The following is a 15956-nucleotide window of genomic DNA, read 5'->3' as shown; positions in this document are numbered from 1 at the left end:
TTTTCACTTTTTAGTTTGGAAAAGAGGAATCTGCAAAGGCCACAAAGCATCCAAATAATGAGGGGAGAAGAAGCAGCCATCTGTGGAAACCCCGAGAGCCAGCCTGGAGCCACCCGAGGGAGGCTGATTTTGGCCTGGGAATGCCTCATCTCTAGAGTAGAGCAAGAGCCCTTTTCTTCAAAAAGAGCCACTCGAGTCAGCCTTAGTCCGTCAAGTCTAGTATTGCCACTTGGGTGCTTTCTGGTGGTATCCTTCAGTATCTTTCCATCTGGAGATCACTGACATTCCTGATTGGTTTCATGATTGAGCAGGTCTCATCCTGCATACAAATCAGATTACTGTATTTTTCTGTGTATAAGACTGTACTTTTGTCTAAAATCTTTAGAATAAAAATTGAGGATCGTCTTATACACGGAAGTAAGCTGAGGAAAGAGCAAAAACAAGTGGAAGCGAAAGCAGGGATCAAAGTAATCCTGCAGGGCTTTGATCCCTTTCCCCCTACACTTGCTAAGTCCCACTTAGATTTCTTTCTTTTGGGTTAGAAAAGTGGGGGCGTCTTATACATGGGGGCATCTTATACACGGAATGTATGGTACATAGGGTGCATCAGGGTGGAGTGGTGCTTCATTGCATTCATGGTTTTGATGCTGGTGAGCCCATGGTTGTGTCTCTCTGTATTTTGGGGCACCTTTCTTATCTTTCTCCTCAGCACCATATGAATAGCATTTTCAAACAATCTGCTGCATTTTCTCCTTAAAAAAACAACTGCACACCACTGCTGCAATACCATGGCTGAGACTTTAACTCTATGAGTCAGAGTATCCATATTCAGATTTTGTCTTTGCAATGAGCTCCGTATGTGCCCATAGACAAAGAACTCTGTCAGGCTCATTCCTCTCATCATTCAAATAAGAATAAGTAGTAATACTGACTTCCCTGACTAGGATGTTTTAAGGATTAGCACAGTAATCATTTTGAACACTTGAAGGCACTATACAAATTTTGAATGGTAAAAATTTAAATACTCATTTTGTAAATGAGAAGGTGTTCTAGCACCGATTTAAAAATGGAATAAAACATAATGTCTTTCTGCTGTTTCCAGCTGGTGCCATTTTGTCATTTATTTAAAATACTTTTACCCTGGTTTTCTCGTTAAAAAGGACCCAAGGCGATATACATCATTAAAAAGACAGTATTTAAAGCTAAAAACAATAAATACTGTGATTGCTTTGTTTCTAAAGTGTTGTATTTCCATTTTTCCTTCTCCCTTTAACTTTTTTGAAGGAATTGTGAGGTTGTAGTGTTGTGTGCTTTAGTGCACATTTTAAAAGTGTGTTCATTTGCTGGGTGATTCTCTCCCCGCTGCATTTTTATCCTGCTCTTCAGACAGTCATTTTTTGTCTCCCAGAACAGCTCTAAACAATCAAGAAAGAGGGGCAGGATTTCCCATTGAGCATCCAAAGCATAAAGCCAAGAAACAGAAAGAAGACAAACAGGAGGAGTCAGCCCTAGTCCTGGGGCTACAAACACAGACATAGGGTGGCAAGAGGTGAAAGTCTATGGCAATTCCAGAGGTACCTTATGGAGAAATGAGGAGAGTTGTAATTGCACAATAAAACGCTCAACAAAATGCCTTGGCAATGCCTATGTGCTCTGTTAGGAAGTCACCCCACCTCTGTGACCTATTATGCACCTTCAGGTTAATTCTGACTTTATGGAAGCCATTCCCAGGGTTTCCTGGGAATAGAGTGCTGTACTTAGAACTGTAAAGGGACGTGGTGGTGCTGTGGGCTAAACCACAGAAGCCTCTGGGCTGCAGGGTCAGAAGGCCAAGCAGTCGTAAGATCGAATCCACGCGACGGAGTGAGTGCCCGTCACTTGTCCCAGCTCCCGCCAACCTAGCGGTTCGAAAGCATGTAAAAATGCAAGTAGATAAATAGGGACCACCTTGGTGGGGAAGGTAACAGCGTTCCGTGTCTAAGTTGCACTGGCCACGTGACCACAGAAAGATTGTCTTCGGACAAAACGCTGGCTCTGTGGCTTGGAAACGGGGATGAGCACCGCCCCCTGGAGTCGAACACGACTGGACAAAAAAATTGTCAAGGTGAACCTTTACCTTTACCTTACTTAGAACTGTACATTCATCTCTTCCAGGGATGCGCCTGGACTGTGTCGTTTGCCCAAGGCTGTAAAGGCTGCCTTTTCTCCCAAGAGGCTTCATAGGGAATTGAAGTCCCAGCCTCTGGCTCTGTCGCCAGATGCCCAACGCAAGGAGCTCTTCAGGCCAGCCACGGCCTCTCCCATCTCACTTGATATTTACGAACAGCAACAACAAAGCTGACCCTCAGGTAGGTTTTCTCCAAGTTCTGTGGCAGAAGAGAGCTGTTGGGCTGCAGCGGGTGACCCTGGATCCCTGTCTCTCTCTTTCCCCCTCTCTCACCTCCCTCGTTGTAAATAAAGTGTTAAGGACTCAGGAGGAGAGCTGTCTAAACAGGCTGGCTATGAAATATAAATGTAATAGTTTAATTAATAACTCTAAGGGTGTGTGACTTGGTTAATTCAGTGGCCCCACCGGTCGTTTCAGCCCAAATAAGGGAGAACTACCTGGCAGAGAGGGGAGGTTAGCTTCTGAACATCCCTGGCCTACATTCTCTGACAGGCGTCATGCCCCTCTTTTTGGTACAGCCTGATTCTGTCCTGCTCGTTTATTTTCAAGGTTTCGTTTTGAACCTTTTCTGTGTCACCTGGTGATTACAAATGTCAATGCTTCTATTATACTCTGATCCTTCGGTATTTACTCAGAAGTAAATCCCACAAAATTATATGGCGGCCACCTCCCACATACATCTCATTCGGTGTCAGCTTTAATTTGGAGTTGCTGCTCCTTGCGCTCTGAGCTAAGGTTCTCTGCTCGCTTACAATGGGGTTTGTTTCCCAGTAAACGTGTGGGCCAAAATAACCAAAACGACAGGCACGTTTAGTGCTGCTTGTTCCCAAAAACCAGCCTCCGTGGGCTTATTCCCAGGTAAACGCGGGTTAAGATTGCAGCCTCGGCCATAACCTGCCTTTATTGTGGCCGAGGAAGGAAGGGTGTCGACTCCAAAGAGGTGTGTGGCTAAACTTGGGAGTTCAGGGGACTCTGTACCGGCGCTTAATCGAAGGGGTGTGTGTGTTTGGTGATGCTTGTCATTGAAAGATGCGGGGCATGATCCTAAGCGCCTTTACTCCGAGGTAAAGTCCGCCTCCTTCGGTACGGCTTGTGTTTTCACTCCGTATGCACAGCATTTGTATAAAGGGGGGGTTGCGGTTTGGGGGCAGTTTCGCCCAAAGGGCGCTCGGGGCCTGCACGCAGTCCAGGGAGGTGGGTCGGTCGGTTGGTTTGCTCGCTCGGTGGAGGGGAGGTGGTCCGCTGGGTGCTCCTCTTCCCCGATCCTCCCTCCGCGGCGTCGACGAGACTCGGGCTCCCTTCCCGGGGCGTGGAGTAACTGACGCGCTTATATAAAAGCTTCCCGGTTGCGGCCGCCTCGTCGCTGGTTGCGCCCCCGTGGTTGGCCCTCCGGCTTAATTCGGTTCAGTGCAGAGCGCATAAAGGAGGCCCGGCGAGCGGAGGCGAGGCGCAGCCCGCGTTGCTGGCCCACCGGCGGCTGGTCGGGCAGCTCTCGCCCTCCCTCCCGCCCTCCCTCCCGCCGCTGTCTCGCCGCCCCCCTCCCTCCCTCCCCGGGGAAAAGAGGAGCCGCTGCCGCCGCCGCCGGTGCCCGAGGAGGAGCGTGCTCGCAGCCGCCCGGGGGGAAGGCGGGCCGGCCGGCCGGCGGGCGCGGAGCGAACTGGACGAGGAGGAGGAGGAGGACGGCGGCGGCGAAGAAGAAGTGGCCCAAGCCGGCGCGCCCGGTGAGCGAGTGAGTGAGTGCGTGGCCGCGGGTGGGCTTTCTCTCCCGCCGCCGCCGCCGCCGAGCGAGCCCTTGGGGGAGGGTTTCCTCTCTCTTTTCCAAAGGCGGCTTTGCCCTCCCTTCCCTCCGCGCCCCAAAGTGGGAGCGCCCCGCTCTGCTCCGCTCCGCTCCTCCGGCTTGGGTCCAAGAGGACGGGCGCCGCTTCGCCCCTCAGCCGGCCGGCGAACTTCGGGCGCCCGTCTGAGCAGCGGCAGGAGGACCCCGTCGGGGCGCCGGCCGGCCAGCCAGCCAGCCAGCGCAGCGGGCGATCGCCCCCGGCCCCGGGGAAGTGGCCGCAAGTCCGGGAATTGGCGGCTGGGCGGGCGCCGGCGCGCCCCGCGGGGCAGGGCGGGCAGGGTTCCGCCGGCGGGCGCGGCGGAGTTTGCGCTGGTTCCCAGCCGGGGTCAGGCGGCGGCGGCGGCCAGCTTGGGACTTCCCGCTGCCGAGAGGGTCCCGGGGCGCCTGCAAACTTGGGGCAGCGAGGGGACTGTCCGGGGCCGGGTGGGAGGGAGGCTGCAGAAGAGCCTCGAAGGGGCAGGCGATCGCCTGGGGAGCCCGACTTCTCGACCCCCAACCCAGCCACCCACCCCCATAGTCGCGCACTGCCCTCGGGCGGGGCGCTGCCTTCTCGGGGCCCGCCTTTCCTCCTCCGCGATCCTGGGGTCTGCCCAGCGGTGCCCCCTCTTCTAGGCAGAGGGAAGTGCTCCGGGATCCCCCGAAAGGCTTGGCCCGGGGAACGAGCCCTCCTTCCTCTGCCCGCCTTTCCCACGCCGATGCAGCGGGGCGCGCGTGTTGTGAGGCGCGCCGGGACTCCGGAGCCTTCTCCGGCGGAGTTGTGACCCGGGGGGGGGGGCTTATACTCCGCTTTCTCCTCCGGGGTAGCGTTCCAGGGGTCGGAAAGCCTTTCTCTCCGCTCCTTGCGAGAAGGCCCATAGGAGCAGAGAGGTCACCTCTCTCTTCCTTCTCTCCTCCGTCTCCTGTCCCTTCCGGGTAGTAATTCATACACTGAGAAGAACAACGAGGACCGGCGACTGCTTGGTAAGCCCGGTCGCGGATGGGGGGGGGGAGCGTTCTGCACGCGGTCAGGTGCGCTCCCCTTCTTTCGCTGATCGAGAGATCCGTGACTGAAAGAAGTCAAATAAACCTGTTTCTTTTCTTCCCCAGGCGGGCCTTTTCTGTCGTCCCCTAGTAAGTGGATGATAAATTAGGAGGATTTGGGGAGGGTAATTGATTGGGACCCCCCCCCTCTCTCTCACCCCGTCACTTATTATTCCAGTACCTAGGGCGAGTGTCTCCTGCAGCTGCTTCTCCCTTTTTCCCCCGGAGCAAAGGTGCTCCAACGAGGGTTGTTTTTTTAAAAAAGTTATTCATAAATTAACCTTTACATGTGGTGGGAGATTAAAAGGGAAGGGAAGAAAGGAGGAAGTAAAACAAAGAAAAAGCGCGACGAAGACATGTAAAGGTAGGTGGGGCGGGAGCTTTCCTTTGTTCCTCCTTTAGGCGCCCGGGAAAACCTCTCCTCTGGTTTCCTTCTTTGGCTCTACCTTGTGATGAAGCTTTCCTTGTCCTCCTTTTGCAGGGTGGGGGAAGGAGGCAGGGGGCAGGGGAATCCGCCCGCCGCGGGTTTGAGCCGGGCGCGCCCCACGTGGCTGTGTTTTCCTCCTGTGCTCATTGAGCCCCGGGATTTTGTCCTGGTCGGATTTGTGGGAGGCAGAGAGTGAGTACCTGAGAGGAGGTTAGCCCTGATCGGGGAAGTGTGGTCTAGGAAAGTTTCCCCTCCTGCGTAGTCCTGGCGTCTGGCTAAAGTGGAAGTCTCTAAACTGGGGAGTCGTGCGCGCGGGAGGGGGGCGGAGAGGGAGATACGCTTTAACCTGCAGGAGCCACTTTTCGATTCCAGAAGTTGTGAATGAGGAGTGTGAGGTTCGCAGCACGGGTTCAGGAGGAACTCGGGCGTAGAGCCGTGGCTGGCGCGGGCTGGCTTCCTTCTCGACTCTGGGTGTCTGGACTTCTTTCAGGCCGCGCGGCGCCGGTTTCAAGAGGAGCGGCTGCCCACTCTTCTTTCGGCCTCGGGCCGGGCGTCTCTCTTTCCTCCCCGTTGGCCAGTCTCCCGAGTTTGGAGGCCAGCGGCTTCTGGGCCCGTTGCTTTGGGGGGGGGGGGGGCTGACGGCGCTTGGACGCCTGCCAAGTCGATCGCCTCTGGCGCAAGACTCGGCAAAGGTGGGCAGGGGGAAGCGATCAAGCCCAAAAGCTAGATCACAAGGAAGAAGCCCTAAAAACTTGCCTTGCGCCGGCCGCAGGGTTGAGTTCTGGGCGGCGGCCGCTGCTGCCTTGAGCGCTAGGAATCATCATCGCCTGGTTGCGCCTTGTGAACGGTAAGTGTCTTTGGTCTCCCGCCGGCCTCGATCAGGACCCTGGAGAGCTCCCGCGAGCGCGCCTCTCCTCCCCGTCGGCTTCCCGGCGCCGTGTCCTCCTCTCTCGCCTTCAAGTTTAACGCGTTTGCCTGGCCTGGGCTCTCGCTCTGTCTCTCTCTCTCTCTCTCTCTAGAAGGGATTGAGCCCCGCCGAATCTCTCTTTTCGTGCAGGCTTTTATCTGGCTAGGAGACCCGGAAACCTGGTCTGTTTCTTACAGGCTTTGTTTGACTCACTGGGCTGGATTTCCTGAGCCAACGCTTTCCTGGCTTGAAATGCCAGACTTCTTCTAAGGGCTTGTTCTTGTGTGTCCTTTATCGTGGATTTCATCTGAAAATCCGGATTCCAAGGAGGTTTCTTTTTCCTCATACAGACTGAAATTCCAAACCATTTCAACAATATCAGGAGGAGTGCTTCTTGTGAAGTTCGTAGTACCATCTGTGTATATGTGCTTATACCTTCTCCTCCCACCTGCAGCGAGTTAATGATCCATGCTTACTCCCAGGTAAATTTCATCTCAGACCCAGATTTAGTTTTGTTTAGAACAAGCCCATTGAAATAAATTGATCATGAAATCAGTGGGCTCAAGTTGGTAGTGAAATTAATCATAAATAGATTGAGTTTATCAGTTTCAACAAATCAGCCTGAAACCTAACTAAATGTGAACCTGTAGGTTGTGTTAACAGGTTTACTTAACTGGAAGTACATCTTGGAATTGCAGTCTTACTGAAATCCTGTGCAGATGGAAGCCCTGTTGAGTTCAGTGGTGGTTACTTCCAGATCTGGGAGTAAAGGATTACAGCTTGACTGTAGTGTCTGTGGGTATAGTTTAGTAAGGTTAATGTTTGGAGAGTTCAGTTCTTCCACATGTTAGCCTAATGCTTATTTTAGTCCTGAATTTAGTCCTATTAAATGAGAAGGGTTTTTTTCCTTAGCAGACTGCCATTTCAGATTCAGTAATTGCCTGTAAAACAGGAAGATGAAAATCATACACCATGGCAGAAAGGTGCAGCATCTCTAGAAGGTATCATTTGGGGGGTTTGGAATGTAACTTAAGTGTTCAAAACAGAAGAAAGACAAACCAAATCTGCAGTATTTTGTCACTTTCTTCTCTCTTCATTCACTATCCTTCCATTAGTTTATTTCCTACTGGATGAAAAAGTTCATTTTCAATGCTACTCACGGGTCTCTTCTGTAATTCCCTGGAGCACTGGAGGTCTTTGTGCATAGTAGAGTTGGATGCTATCCTTACCACAACTTGAAATGAACGCCTGCAAAGCCAAACTTAATCTACAATAAAGGGCTTGCAACTCTAATTTAGAAGTGTGAGAGAGCTACAGAAGACTACTAGGAACTTAGTTGATCAAACGGTCGGCTATAAATATAGCATTCAAGCCAACCTTTTATTAGCATTTCATTCATTAAAAGCATTTATGCAAAAGGAAGTCCATTTGATAGGGTGGGATGCGCTTTCAGGGAAAGATGGTCAGAATTATAGCCTGTGGATTGCTGTACATTTGTATTCAAATGTGCATCGGTAACCAAAGTCTTAATCCTGGAGGGATGTTTCCTATGGCAGCACTGACAGCCCTCACAAAATGCTGCAGGAAGAGCCAGGAACTGATGCTGCACCTTATCCACCTTTTTTTCAGTAGAGCTCTCGCAGAGCCTGGGTCCATTTCTCTTACTGAAATCCTGTTGCACAGTGGAAGTAACTTTTATAAGTCAATCTCTGTAGGCATACATGTCGCATGCTGAGTCACACAACTCAGAATCCAACAGATAATGCTACAGAGATTTTTTACATTTATGTTAAGTTGCCTCCAATTGTTACATCTTTTGCATAGCTACACAATGTGATTTCAGCCTCAGTGTTGCATGTTTATTTTACATGTAAAATAAATAAAGCAAATATCCTGCAATATCCCTTTTTTTTTTTGCCACCAAAACAACAAAAGAACTTGGCAGTCACAGAAGGTTTTAGAGGTAGATGATGCAGAGAAAATGTAACTGACTCAGCGTCACCCTGCTTGTGTTACCCCAAATGGGTTCTTGTTCTTTATATCCTGGGGAGAGGGACCACGAGAGGAGAGAGAGAACCTAGCCAGACTACTGACAAGAAGACCACACACCAACAATTTTGGGTTAAGCACTATTCATGTAACATTTATTGGTGAGACATAAGACATAGGATAGAAGACAAAAGGTACCAAGAGACCTCTCTTTCATACTTCCCATTCACACAAAATACTCACTCATCCAGAAGGCCCTTCTCTGAGGGTGGTCAATCCTCAGAAAGAGCGATGGGCGTCGTTCCAGCGCTGTTCCGAAGCCCACCTGTTTCTTCTTTCTTCTTATAGGTCTTTTCCTTGTGGGTTGTGTTAATGGGCTAAATCTGGGCTGGCACAAGCACACGGGGAGGCAGACCGTGGCTTCCTGGACAGACACAATCTGTTGTCATGCAGGAATGCTTCCTTTCACGTGTACAGTCTGTTCCATCTGCCACAGACGTGGCTTCCGCTAGGCTGCTTCCTCTTTCTTGAGCTTGCTTTCTCCAGTTTTAGTTATATTTGGACCTCTTGCTCCAGTTCACTTCCCTCTTGTCTGGGCACAACAACTGCAAAAATCCAAACCTTTGCCCACACAGCGGTCTCTTGTTAATAGTGAAACTGCCTCTGTTTGCAACTTGCATCTTCTTTCGCAGCTCTGCATTAGGCACACGAGCCCATCTTCCCTTGCGATTTCTCCATCTTCTTCTCAGGTCTGGGGTGCTGGTCTTTCTGGAACTCACACACACACTGTCACACTCTGTCACTCATAACACTTGTTGTGGGGTGATCTGAATTTACTCCTAGTGCAGCACTCTAACTGTTACACCACATTGGCTGTCTTACTGCTCCTGCAGTTATCAGAATGACTTTTCCCTCCATCACACTCATTTTATCTCCACTGTGATCTGTATATCCTGTCTGTATATGTGGTTATCGGGTACCACGGAACGCTTTCCCAGAGGGACCTTCACCCAAAGACACCCTGCACAGTTTGCAGAGCAGAGGATCTTACACAAAGCCTCTCTAATATGTGATACTGTCGGCCTCCATTAGCAGTGGACTATCTCTTTGTTGCATTGGGGCTAAGGAGGCTGGCAGCCTGATGTTATTCATTTATACCCAAGATGACCTGTGGTTTGGCATTCATCAACAAAGCCAGTGATAGAATCGGAGACTCACACAATTGCAGCGAGTAGGTGCTTAAACAGTTCAATAGTAACCTGTCTGAAATGCAATGTTTCTGTAGGATTGGCAAATCTGTTCATTGAATTCCCATAGCATTTCCCAGAATCTAGTGTTATTCCTGTTTGATCCAAGTTCTGTATCAGATGGCGAGACTTCTCCCCTGCCTTTTTAATGGAAATCTGTATACGTTTCCCTAATTTATATATGTTTTAATACATTTTCCTAACGGAAACATGATGGTGCATTTTTCCGCTGTCAGAAGCAAATTTGTGTAATTCGTCACAATTTACTAGTCTTGCACATTTTTAAACACATGCTGGCTTTGTGCTCCTTTCCCTTTACCATCCCCAAAAGGATAGCAAGCTTCCGAAAGGACCAGAATCCCAAACCAAGATGTTCTTTGCCCTATTGCCACTCTTGTGAGGTACAAAACCGGTGTTTCCATAAGTGCGTATGAACCCAACACTGTCCACCATCCTATTTTAAGCCTAGTATAAAGAAAGCAATAGAAGGGCATTAGTCCAGTCTATACTTTGTGGCACAGTGGTGAAACTGCAGTATTGCAGTCAAGACTCTGCTCGTGAACTGATTTTGATTTTGATGGGATGAGGTAGCCGGCTCAAAGTTGACTCAGCTTTTCAGCCTTCTGAGATTGGTAAATTGAGTACCCAGCTCACTTGGGGCTAGCGGAGAATGTGTAGCCTGCATAAATAAACTGTAAATCCAGAGAGTGCTTTAAGCGCTGTGGGGTGATATATAAGCAGCACACCTTATACCAGTCCCTGCACATTTATTTCATGGCAGAGTTTTAGAATGGGCAGCTTCAGGATATAGTGTCACTGAAAAAAAAGCCTTGTTCATAGACTGTACACTTCATGTAGACTACACTGCCATGCAGATGTACTGATTGTGGTGAGACTTTCCTCTTAGAAATAATATATAGCCTTGTTGACTCAGCCTTCCATCCTTCCGAGGTCGGTAAAATGAGTACCCAGCTTGCTGGGGGGGCAATGTGTAGCCTGTATAATTAAAATTGTAAACCGCCCGGAGAGTGCTTGTAGCGCTATGGGGCGGTATATAAGTCCAATAAATAAATAAATAAATAAATAAATTCTTGTAGCAAAATCACCCGTAATGTTTCATGGAACCTCATGGTGCAGTGGTTAAGCTGTAGTATTGCAGTTGAAGCTCTGTTCACAGGGAATCAATGTTTGATCCCAGCAAATTCTGGCCGTCGGCTGGAGGTTTACTCAGCCTTCCATCCTTCTGAGGTTGGTAAAATGAGTACCCAGCTTGATGAAGGGGGTGGGGCAATGTGGAGCCTCTGTAATTAAATTGTAAACTACCCAGAGAGTGCTCTATAAGCACCACAGTTTGCTTTGCATGTGCTTTTAATGTGAATTTAAATAGCCAAATGCCGCATAATGCGCATAAGGGTGGACAAAATATAACCTCCATCTCATTGCAGCCTCTAGACCCTTCACTGCCAGCTGGAGCATGGCGGTGGGGGGGTGGTGGAAGCAAGGAAAACTGTGCTTCTGAAGGTTTCCAGGAGCTATGATTTTCCTTTATAACAAACCTAATCCAACCCTTAGTTTAAACAAAAACATTCCCCCCCCCCAGAAGTGAAAGTAGACTTCTGGTCAGTTCTGCCACCAGATTCGAGCAGTGACATGGAATACTGGAGTTCCCAGTGAGTCTTGAGGAAGAACCGGTCTGTGAGCTTGTCAGAGTTGTCTATCCCAATATAGTGGCCAGAATCCGACTGGTGTTCATGTAAGGTTTGCATAACTTAGGTAAAGGTAAAGGTTCCCCCTGACAATTTTTGTCCAGTCGTGTTTGACTCTAGGGGGCCATAGAGCCAGCGTTTTTGTCCAAAGACAATCTTCCATGGTCACATGGCCAGCGCGACTAGACACGGAGCGCCGTACATAACTTACCACAGCTAGTTAAGGCTAATTTGTCAGGGGCACAAACATGCATGCAACTGAGATGTGCCCCAGTACCCACCAAATGACCGCAGTTCTGGACGCTGCACTTTAAGGATGCCAACAAACTGGAGCAGGTTCAGAGAAGGGCAACAAAGGTGATCAGGAAGTTAACTCAATGGCCTTATAGGCCCTTTCTGACTCAATTATTTTATGATACTGTGAGTTAGTTTTGGCAAGCTACATCTTAAGTGAACACCAATAGGATTCTGGCCAGTGCCTGGCTACTTATGTGTTTGTCCATGTTATGTGCCATCAAGTTGGAACCATACTCATTTTAACAGTGCCATCCCCCACTGCCCCCTGTAAGTTTCCATGGGCACGGGGTGGTTGAACTGAGGTCTTACGATACTAGCCTTTTACTCTATCTATTACACCATAGTGGGTGTGAGTGGCTAACTAGGCTCCTGCTATTTCGTAGCTCTGTCTTATGTAGTTGGCCAGTCAGAGTGCCCTTTGCACGCAGTTGACTTGCCTTTACCCTGTTTGGCACATGGGCAGATTCCAGGATTGTTTTTCCTCAGAGCCATATGAGGCTATATTTGCTCATGTGTGTACTTGTTATTGAATGGTTTATATTACTGTGTTAGCCAAGATTATGTGCATGGGGTTCACATAAGGTTACCTATCTGGGCACTGACCAAAGCTTGCAACCCCCGGTCGCAGGGCCAGGATTCAAAGTATCTCCTACAACCAATTCCATAGACTTCAGACTGCTCATGTGAATGGGCTCAGGGTTTATTGCTTCCTGATTTGGAGAGAGAGAGAGGTTATGTCACCCTCCTAACAGGAAAGTAGTCCACTGGGAGGCTTTGCCCTCTGACACAGGCTCTCCTGTCCGTCCCCTAGTGAAATCCCCTGGAGAAAGTGGGGAGCCCTGCCTTACAAGACCAAGCAACTGGGGTTCTGCCTGGCTCTTTTCAGGGATGATTGTTAAAGGCCACTGGGCAGCATCCACTGGCTCCCTCTGACTCCTTGTGAAGCTGCCACTACTTCTGTTTCAGATGCTTGTGACACCAATGCTAGAACTGAGTTCGGATCAGGGCAGTGGAACTCATTAGCAGCAGGCATCGCCAGCTGAATGTTGCTGGAGGTGAGGACTCTCGTGGGGCCGATATGGGAGCACCAACACCTTGCTCTTAACCTTTAGCTACTGCTGCCTCTACCAAGACTTCTTGCCGAGGTTCTCCTCCAGCTGGTTCTGAAAGTCGCCCTCAACGTAGGTCAGCTCTTCTGCCACTTCGCCCCATGTTTCTTCACCGTCCAAGGTAGTCTTGTCTTCCACAGTCCCTGAAGAACGCTCTCCCTTCCTGCCTCCTCACCTGCCTCCAGCTCCTGTCTCTTCTATTTCCACGTCAACCCCCTCCACCTGTTCTTCCAGCTGAAACTCATCTCTTCTCTGGTCTACTTTCCACACCTGCCTTCCTGGGGTTGTCTCCCATTCAAGGCCTGCCCTGGGCACTGGCCATCACCCTGTGACACACAGCCACCTCTGTTTATTTCTAGCAAAATAACTGTATTATGTACTGCACGTAATACAGGAAAAGCTTCCTTTCCCTCCTTTCCTGTTCTGAGTCTCTCTAGGGTTCCCTTTTGCCCTTGGCTTAACGGTAAAAAATCTCCGCCACTGAAATTGGAACCACTGCCGCCATTTTTGACTGTTAAAATCTCCACCCATATGAAAAGGGAGTAAAAGGGAGTCTCACAAGGTTCCTGATTGATTGGATGGACGGATGTGAAGGATTTTAGTTCATGCCGTGTTCAAGGATATGATCTTGGCTTGTTGAATTAGGAAGTAACTATAGATCTTGTAACTATCCAGATATTCCTGATCATTGATAGGAATACAATTCTTTTCTGCCGTCTTTCTTTGCATTGCTGCCCTTCTATTGTGTCATAAACATTGTGGGCTGTTTCAAAGAGTGCTCTACTTCAGCAGGTCACAGCTTTGCTCCAGGTAGTTTCCTTTACCACATAAGCTCGCTTCCACCCATAATTTCTTTGCTCAGACTCTTCCTGCTTATATTAAGCATTCTCTTGTTCTGTATACTTTATTCCAGCAGAATCTAATTTTGCCTATAATATCATCTCTCCCTAATGACCCTGCTCATTGTACCAAATCTTTATAAGATGGTATTTGTGGTCATAAGAGTATGCTCTGTACTTCCCAAGTGGTGAGCAGTTCTGGTATCTGAGAGTGTACTTGGCCTTTAATGCCTACTTATTATACGAGAATAATATATAATAGCAGGAGCAAATGAACTCCTCCAGCCAGCAAATCCTGCATCTGATTCACAGCACTGTAGCTGCTATAGCCAACCCTCCCCCTTCCTCCCAGATTAGACATTTCTCTCATCAAATCTCACACAAATCCTCCTTCCTCTTCAAACTTCCAATGGGCAGCTGTATTACTCTGGTGCAAGAAAAGCAACAGAGAGTGAAGTAGCACTTTGAAGATTTGCTTGGCAAAAGTTTTCATGGACTTCAGCCCACTCCATCCTATGCATCTGATGCCATGCCTATTATTCTTTAAAGTGCCACGAGGCTCTTCGTTGTTCCTGGAAAGGAGAGATGAATAGTTTGAAAACTTGTTTTCTCGAAGGCTTTCACGGCTGGGATCCGATGCTTGTTGTAAGTTTTTCGGGCTGTTTTGCCGTGTTCTGGAGGTTTTTGTTCCTAACATTTTGCCAGTCTCTGTGGCCAGCATCTTCAGAGGACACCAGAACACAGAGTTCTGACTCCTGTCCTCTGAAGATGCCGGCCACAGAGACTGGTGAAACGTTAGGAAGAAAAACCTCCAGCACACGGCCAAAGAGCCTGAAAAACCCACAACAACCATCGGTTTGAAAACTGTTCTCTCTGGATGGATTTGAAAACTGATTTTATGTCATCCTTTTTACTAGCTTTGGAGGCAATCGAGGGAGTTTTCAGTGGATCCAAGGACACAGCTATTCCTCTGTTAAATAGCTTCACTGTAAATTCATGGAGTTCTCAGAAGTTATTGCCTTAGTTGCTTAGGTGATTTTGAAAGTAGATCGTAGTTTATTGAGGGCGTCTGCTTATCATAGCAATTTTCATAGGTATTTGTAGCTATAATTTCAGACAAGGAACCATTGGCAAAAATGGTTTAATCTGGTGGGTTCACAAATGTTCTGGTAAACTTACAAGGTTTTGAGAATGGGAACAGGAGTAGAAAAAGTCTACAAACATTTCTGTTGAATACTTCATCTACGTACTACCGCATTGTCTTTTTAAATGCATATTGCTTCTCTATCTATCTATCTATCTATCTATCTATCTATCTATCTATCTATCTATCTATCTATCTATCTATCTATCTATCTATCTATCTATCTATCTATCATCTATCATCTATCATCTATCATCTATCATCTATCATCTATCATCTATCATCTATCATCTATCATCTATCATCTCTCTATCTCTCTATCTCTCTATCTCTCTATCTCTCTCTCTCTCTCTCTCTCTCTCTCTATCTATCTATCTATCTAATATGCCGCCCACACTACCCGAAGGTCTCTGGGCGGCTTACAGCATTTAAAATACAATAAAAAGGCAAAATAAAAGGGCAAAATAATTAAAATGCAATTAAAATGTATATTCTAAAAATTGCCATCAGACCCACAGCTGATATTATTTCAGTTAAAAGCCTTCTGGAACAATTTACCCAATTTTTTTGGGGGGGGGGATGGATTCCTTAGGAAGCTTCCCACATCCTCTGTAGAGATCGGCGCTGCTTGTCAGGCCAATCAAGACTGTTCAGTTTAACTGAATGTGGCTCATGCTGCCTGCTACTCCGCTGCAGCACCGCAGTGATGTTTGTTGAGAAGGGAAGCCATATGGTTCTGCTTATCCAATTCATTTCTAAGTGTTTGCACTCAAAGGCAGAAATGTCAGATATTGCCATCTCTTATGAGGAAGAGGGATGACTTCCCCTCCCCACCATCTTCTAGTTAATAAAAAGGTACAGAATCCTGATCAGAAGAAAAAAGCGAAATTTTCACATTGGAAGGAAAATGTAGAAATACTGCAAGCAGTTAAGGAAAATGTACATATGTATTCAATAGAATTGTACACACACACCCTTCCATTGAGTTCAAGATTCCCCTTTCCCCGATTTATCTTAACAACCCTACAAAAATGACAGTGACACAGTCTACCTCTAATGATGCTTTCTTCAGTACTGGAGTTTGAGGTAAGAAGAGTCAAGATGATTGTTTCTAACATGCTGCAGTTTCTCTACTCAACGTACACACACAGAATTTCATAGGCAAATTCTGGTGAGATCCGTGGATGTGTGTATGGCGTTGTTGCCAGGGTTGCCTTTGAGAAATGAGAGATCTGGTCAGAGATGTGTGAATCATCCACAGCCTCTG

General features: G+C 48.2%; 1 protein-coding gene across 5 annotated transcripts in view; it reads left to right on the top strand.

The window, feature by feature from the left end:
- The first annotated feature begins 2154 nt into the window (after window positions 1-2154).
- NOS1 (nitric oxide synthase 1) overlaps window positions 2155-15956 on the top strand; it is a 203345-nt gene continuing 189543 nt past the window's right edge. For 2 of the 5 annotated variants that reach the window (XM_072983602.2, XM_072983606.2), the window contains exon 1: window positions 3754-3888. The gene's annotated coding sequence lies outside the window, so the exon portion shown is untranslated. Of the gene's footprint in view, window positions 2349-3729; window positions 3889-15956 lie in introns of those variants that run through there. The other 3 variants (XM_072983603.2, XM_072983605.2, XM_072983607.2) reach the window with 3 other exon arrangements.

This window comes from Pogona vitticeps, chromosome 14 (assembly GCF_051106095.1).
Source record: "Pogona vitticeps strain Pit_001003342236 chromosome 14, PviZW2.1, whole genome shotgun sequence".
NCBI lineage: Eukaryota > Metazoa > Chordata > Lepidosauria > Squamata > Agamidae > Pogona > Pogona vitticeps.
The sequence above is the reverse complement of the archived record's forward strand: the minus strand, read 5'-3'. Positions and strand labels throughout refer to the sequence as shown.